Raw genomic sequence first — 7,338 nt, 5'->3', positions numbered from 1 at the left:
CACACACCCCACCCCCCACACACACCCCTGCCATGCCTTATTTCATGAAGGGAGCTGGATCTAGAGCCAGACTCCCTAAGTTTCAGCCTTAGCTCCGCCACGTATCAGCCCGGTGACCTTGAGAAGTCATGCCTCTTTCTCACCCACTACAGGGACGTGTCTACACAAATGGGACAATGGCACTTGTAAGTTGCAGAATGCATCTACACGCAAGGGAGTTCTGATTCTCCCCACCTGGTTTCTTATTGTCTTCTACTCTGATCAGCTGAGTCCCTGTGGGGTGAGGGTTTAAGACACAAAGGAAACCATGTGTGTCTCCAAATGCTACCCTCTAGACAGTACCTGTGAAATACAGGAGTGTGTGCAAGGCAACTGTGACTAACTTGAAGGATGATCCATTTGGAAGGGCCCAGGGCCCGGGACGCTGACCCCGGTATTTTCTCTGGCAGCAGTGAAATCCGGTGTTTTGCAGATCGAAGAGGAGAAGGGAGAAACGCTGCAGGCCTTGGGGAGGGCTTCTTTCATTTTGCACATATTTCAGCGAGCCGCCCTCGGGGGTTTCACTCTCATTTTCACATGGTGCAAACCGTGCTCTCAGCTGCCGGGCAGCAGGTTCTCAGGGGTGGGTTGTGATGGGAGTTGGAAGATGAGACTGGATAAGATTCCTGCCACCACACTGTCACATCAGAGCTTTCTCTTTAAAAAAAAAAATAAAAACTTCCCTGTGGCTCCGTGGGAGTTTTGCCTGCGGTTTTCCGAGTAATTGCCTCGCCCCCGCCCTCTGCAAGCGGGCTGTGGCAGGCGCTGCGCTGTGACTGGGGGCGGTGACCAACGTCTGCCAGCAGCCAGGAGGGCGGGCTGCTGGGGACGCGGGTGGGGGAGCCCCAACCTCCCTCCTCAGGCGGGATGAGAATGAATTAGGGCCCTGGGGAAGTGGGAGACCCCGGGGAACAGTTCATGCTGGGTGCCCAGAGGAAAACCGGGGTCCGTGTGGGCAAACGAAACTTCCAGGAGCCGCATACACAGGCAAATCCAGGGCTGGGGGCTGTATTTGGAAGGGGAGCTGGAGTCTTAGCCGTGCACTTACAGCTGTGAGAACCTGAGCAGATACTCCAATCTCTCTGTACCTCTGAGGATGTGCCACGTGTTTTATGGTGAAGATTAATAAATTAATACAGGGAAAGCTTTTAGAACATCTTAAAGGGAAAAATGTTTCTTCTGCACAGAATCTGTTTCTTCTGTCACAGAATACTTCTGACACCAAACATGTGGGCATTTTCCAACTGTCTGGCAGTTCTCTAACATCCGGACATGACCAGGTGTCCTACAGTTCTGTTCTGACACTAACTGCCCGGCACAGACCCCACAGGTTGTGGCCTCAGTCCTGCAAGACCGCCCCCACTTGAGATGCCAGTCCCAAGTCCCAAGCTGTCGCCTGTACTTCTGACCAGCTGCCTATAAAGTGGGCATTCCTCCAACCCCTCCTCGGGTTCGATAATTTGCTATCCTGGCTCACAGAACTCAGGGAAACTCTTATCGACATATCCTGGGTTTTTTTTTTAATGTGACAAGGGATACAGATAACAGTCAGATGAAGAGTTTCGAGGATAGCACAGGGCAAGGGAAGGCGGAAAGGGTGTGTTCAACAACCCGGAAGCTCTCCACGGTCAGGGAATTTTATGGAGCCTTCATCGTGTGCTGGGTGCTGTGCTAAGTCACTTCAGTCATGTCCGACTCTTTGCAACCCCATGGACTATAGCCCTCCAGACTCCTCTGTCCGTAGGAGTCTCCAGGCAAGAATACTGGAGTGGGTTACCATGCCCTCCTCTAGAGAATCTTCCCCACCCAGGAACTGAATCCGAATCTTTTATGTCTCCTGCATGGGCAGGCAGGTTCTTTTACCACTAGCACCACCTGGGAAGCTAGACAGGCTCGATTAATCTCCAGCTCCTTCGTTACATAGACAGGATCGATTGATCTCTGGCCTCTGCCCTATACCCAGAGGATGGGCAGTGGACTGGAAGTGCCAAGCTTTTACTCATGGTTGATCTCTCTGGTAACCAGCCCGCATCCAGGAGCCCACCATGGGGGGCTAAAGTAGTGCTCTCAGCAGTGAAAGTGTGGCGTCCTAGCCGCTGGACCTCCAGGGGATTCCCCAAAACTCTCATCACCCTGGCAACTCCAGGGGATTTAGGAGCTCTGTGTGAGAGACTCCTATCATCCCTCTCACTTGGGAAACCACGAGGGTTTTAGGAATTCTGTGCCGGGAACCAGGGATGAAGACCAAATAGATCTGTCATACCACAGCAGGACATCAAGGGTGCATGCAAAATGGCTGCTCTTATTATTCCAACAGGAGCACTCCCTGAAGTCTCTAATGAGGCCCTTGGAGACAGACCTGCAAAATCTTGGAGATGCTTATGTTCTTAGTATCCTGTTTGGAACCTAGTGAACCTCTACCTCTCCATAAAGACCCAGGTCCAAGGACGCCTCCCCCATGAGGCTTTTTTCACGTTGCTCATTATTAACTGATGGCAGAATCTTTGTGGAGCACTCCACATTTTATCTCATGCAGGGGCAGATTCAGCTTTTGTGGGGTCTCACACTTATACAATTTAGAAGGTCCTCATATACATATATATGACTATCTGATTTTGTAATATTTATAAAACAAAAATGGCCTTCTGAGTTTGAAGACAAAGACAATGAGAAGGACGATGTAAGGGAAAGACTAGAGTAGAAATCACTCCAAGGTCTCTGGTCTAGCTACCTAGCAAGATGGGAAAGCCAAGGGGAGGAGAAGCTTTGGGGGCTGAGTTAGGATTGGGGGGTTGGGCATGTTAAGCTTGAGATGTTTCTTGAAGTCGAGTCAGGGGAGAGTCAGGGGAGAGGTCTAGGCTGAAGATGAGAAATAGAGAGTCGTTCACAGTGGTTGGGTGTCAAGGTTGTAAGGTTAAATGGGCCCACTGAGGGACTGCAGACAGAGAGGATGGCCAAGATCCGACCTCAGGGGGCTTGCCTGTGTTTGGTGGGGGCGGGGGTGGGGGGATAGAGCTGAGTAGGAACAACTAGGGAGGGTAACAGGACCCAGGACAATGTGGTGTCTCCAGGTGGAGGGAGTGATCCTTGGGTCTGAAGCTGCCGGTGGGTTAGGTAGATGGAAGCAGTGAAGACTGGGTTACTGACGTGAAGACCTTTGCCAATAGAAGCTTCCATGGAGTGATGGGGTTGGGAAACTGATGGGCTGATCTAAGAGGGCAGCAGAAGAGAGGAGAGGAACTGTGGACAGCAAGCACGGACCACCATCCTGAGGAGTTTGGGGGTGAGGGGTGGGGACAAGAAAGAAACAAAGGCTGGTGAGGGAATTGGGGTCAAGACAAGGGTTCTGATGATGGGAAAGTGGTTCCTTGTTGGTGGGGATGATTCAATAGAGGTGGGGGAATCAATGGTACAGGAGACAAACAATAGAATCGGGGGAGGGGTGGGCTTGGGTCCATGAGAGGGGTTGGGATCTGGGGCACACAGGAGTGTCAGCCTCGGATAGGAGCACCCATAATGTTAGGAAAGAAGGATGAGGTCCTAGACCCTTATACGAAATGAAAGAAGATAGGGGAGTCGAGGATGCAGGAAGAAGCAGATGAGGGCTGGTAAGAGGTGGCGCTGTGAAGCAAGAAAGAGGGACAGTGGAGAGGTGCTGGGTTCTTCCAGGAGGGAAGAAGAGTTGTTGGAGATGGTGACAGATCACTATTTGGCCCCCCAAACTGATCCTTTCCTTCCATAACTATAGAGTCTGGCTGGGTCCGTCCTTGCCCGGGGAACACCCTGTGTCTCAGCTGCCCTGGCAGCCAGGGGCAGCTACGTGACTGAGTTCTGCCAGCGGCAGGTGACAGAAGTGAAGTGTGCAAGTTCCACACCACTGACCCGGAAGGAATTTGTTTGCCTGCACCTGTACCCTTTCCCTGCCAGAATGTCGATTCAGCTTCAACCAGCACAGGGAGCAACACGTGAGCCGCGGCTTCTTGGCTCGGCCTGTCTTGGGCCCCCTCTGGCCGTCTAGTGAAGCCTGCGGACCCTTCGCTGAATAGTGTTCTTCATGCCATAAAATCAGAAGATTGCCAAGAAAAACAACTGCAATGAAATATCACAAAAATAGTAAAAAGTTACACTCTAAGAGTAGGTACATACTTCTTATTAACACATTAAAGAATAATCTAACAATGGGTCTGATAGCTACTGAGTTTTCAAAGTAATACTCATAAGCATAAACACTGATTCACAACAGAAATCACAGATATTTTCCCGTCACATTTACTTGTTGCAGATACTATACCTGCCAATACTCCTGTTAGGCTTCTTGTCAGAATGGGAAGAAGTGCTACCTTTCAAGTATTCAATGGATCTTGGTATAAATCAGGATGTCATTTTTGCCCACGCAAGCTCAGAGAGCCCCTGAGTTCTGACCAGCCGTTTGCAGATCCCAGGTTTAGAACATCTGTCTTTGGAGATGGTGGAACCACAAGATGGAAGAAAACTGCATTCCCAAATAAACCACCTGCGGCAAAGCCAGCCTGTCGGCGGGGAGCCCCCAGACTGTCCCAGGAGGAAGTATTACAATCCTGCCTCCTGTATTCTGTTGTCTTTGGGGTGGGGGGATGTCCTTTTGTTACAGCAACTTATCCTGTACCCTAACAGAGAGGCAGTGACTAAACAGTTGTTAATACACGCTTACATGAGTCAGCTCATTGCCTTGCCCCACAGCAACCTGAAACCCAGCTGAGGGCTTGAGACACCACAGCCTGGAAACTCAGAAGGGAGCCCTTTCCATTTCGCCGCACACCTCCCCGTGGCCCAGACGTGGGCCTCCTCACGTCCCACTGCCCTGTCTGGGCCTCCGCAGAGTCCACCTGTTTCCTGCTCTTGGCCTGGACAGGCTGTGCCCTGGCTCACCCGCCCGGGTGGCTGGCAAACAAAGGAGCAGCTGCTGCTCCCCTCCCCCTCCTCCCTCCCGGCGCAGACACACCCCAGCGGACCTTGGGGCAGATCCTGACTACGGTTCACAGGAATGTCAGCAGAGAAGCCAGGTTGGTTGGGGCCATGATTGCTGGCAGGATCTCAGGACTCCGAGAGGGTCTGAGCTGAGCGGGAGCTGTAGCCGGCTGCTGCACAAATGCCCTTAAAAAGAGAAAGGAGAGGCAAGCCAAGAAGAGAAAGTAGTGCCCGTGCCAGGAGCATGCAACTCTCAAGAGGTAGGCAGAGGCACTGTAGCCAACAGTCAGAACTGTGAGGGCCACCACGGATGAAGCACCTACTGACTGCCAGGACTGTTCGGGGCTTTCCATGCACAGCCGCTTTTAATCCTCATAACGGGCGCCTTGAGCTGTGTTACCATTTTTAAAAACTCTGCAAACAGGATCAGAGAGGTCAAGTCACCTGCCTGGGGTCGCACAGCCCTCAAACTCATAAGGATTCAAACCTCTTCTTAATAACAAGGTCTGGAACTAAGCGTACATACGGGGTCTGTCTTTCATAGGAAAAAAAAAGAGGTGCAGGCCTCAGTTCAGAAATTCCTGCCGTTCTGGGAGCATGTGTGGCCTTCACAAAAAAGGCAAAGCTGGAATCTCTGGGGAGACTGCTCTGTGTCCTAGGATGGTAGCGACGGCACATGGTAGCCACGTCAAGCTATAGGATGGCGCATCTATCCATCCTTGCCCTGCACAGGATAGGCTGGACTGAAGCTCTGTCTTGGCAAAGAGCCATAGTGTGGGGCAAGGCGGGGAGGCGGGAGGGTGGGCTGTGGAATTCCCTGAGGAGGAAACAGGCTGGCTCCAGATTTTGTAGAGGCCCTGGTCTCTGGGGAAGGGCGGAGCTAGAGGAGCAACCCTGGGCTGGAAGACGAGCATGCCTTGTGGGGTCAGACAGACCCAGCCTGCCCCAGACAGGTGGCCTTGGACGAGCACCTACAAAGGACAGTCACAATCCTGGCAGCATCTGTGTTGGCTCAATGACTGAGATCACATGGACTCTGTTACAAACACTCAGACGCCAAGGAGAGTGCTTGGCACACAGCGTCCACTAAGCGGTCACCCTAATTTCTGTCTCAGACCTCTGAGCAAAGCTGACCAGGTCATGGTGTGGCAGCCATGGTCCTGAGAAGCAGGCAAAGGCTGGGGGGCAGGGAGGAAGCTGACCCACAGGATCAGGCAGCCTGGCTCCCAGGTGTGCAACCCCCATTCCTGACACTGAGCTCTTACCTCCAGGGCAGGGCCTGCTCCAGCCAGCCTGCGGACCCGGTCGAGGAGCACAGATGGGCCTGCTCCAGCCTGGTGCCCACTCCCCAGGACTTCTCAGCACCCGAGGCTCTGCCTTGCACTTATGTTCGAGCAGTGAAGTCTCTGGGGGTGTCTGAGCTGGGCTTCCCTTTATCTCTAGTTTCCCTCTACCCGGTCCACCCAAGCCTGCTCTGAACCTGCTGACCCCTCCAACCGCTCTCCTCCACCACTGCCTGGGTCTGCCCCCAGCCCTCCCGGCCAAGGACTCTCCCTAAGTGGGGCCCTGGTGTCCCATAGAACAATTCGTCCTAAGGTGAGTCAGCCCAGAGCCACAAATAAGAGAAATGAAGGAATCGTGTATCTTCTCAACTACCTGGTCCCCCAGGTGGAGGAGACCCCCAAACCTCCCCCCACCCACAGCACCCTCAGGTGGCCCTGCAGTTTGGGAACCCCAGCATCAGGATCATTCATTCATTCAATAAAGCACATGCGGGGAGCATCTTCTCTGAACTGGACTTTGAGCTAGAAGCTGAACACACCACCAGTGAATAATCCAGCCTTTAAGGAGCTCCCTATTTTAAACTAAGAAGAGGTGGACAAGGAAACACACAGTGATCCACTCCCCACAGTTGCAGGGCAGGGAACACAGTGGGGTGTGCGTGAGGGGACCTGCCCACCTCCACGTGCTCAGGGAAGTCTTCCTGAAGGAGGCAGCAAGCGAGCCAAGCCCTAGAGCTTGGCCAGGCAAACATGGGAAGTACCTTGGGGTGAAGCACAGATTATGTTAGAGGGAGCCTAGCAACACTTTGTGGAGAAGGCAATGGCACCCCACTCCAGTACTCTTGCTTGGAAACTCCCATGGACGGAGGATCCTGGTAGGCTGCAGTCCATGAGGTCGAGAAGAGTCAGACACAACTGAGCAACTTCACTTTCACTTTTCACTTTCATGCATTGGAAAAGGAAATGGCAACCCACTCCAGCGTTCTTGCCTGGAGAATCCCAAGGACAGAGGAGCCTGGTAGGCTGCCGTCTACGGGGTCGCACAGAGTGGGACACGACTTAGTGACAA

This window comes from Bison bison, unplaced genomic scaffold (assembly GCF_000754665.1).
Source record: "Bison bison bison isolate TAMUID 2011002044 unplaced genomic scaffold, Bison_UMD1.0 scf7180017864491, whole genome shotgun sequence".
NCBI classification, from domain to species: domain Eukaryota; kingdom Metazoa; phylum Chordata; class Mammalia; order Artiodactyla; family Bovidae; genus Bison; species Bison bison.
The sequence above is the reverse complement of the archived record's forward strand: the minus strand, read 5'-3'. Positions refer to the sequence as shown.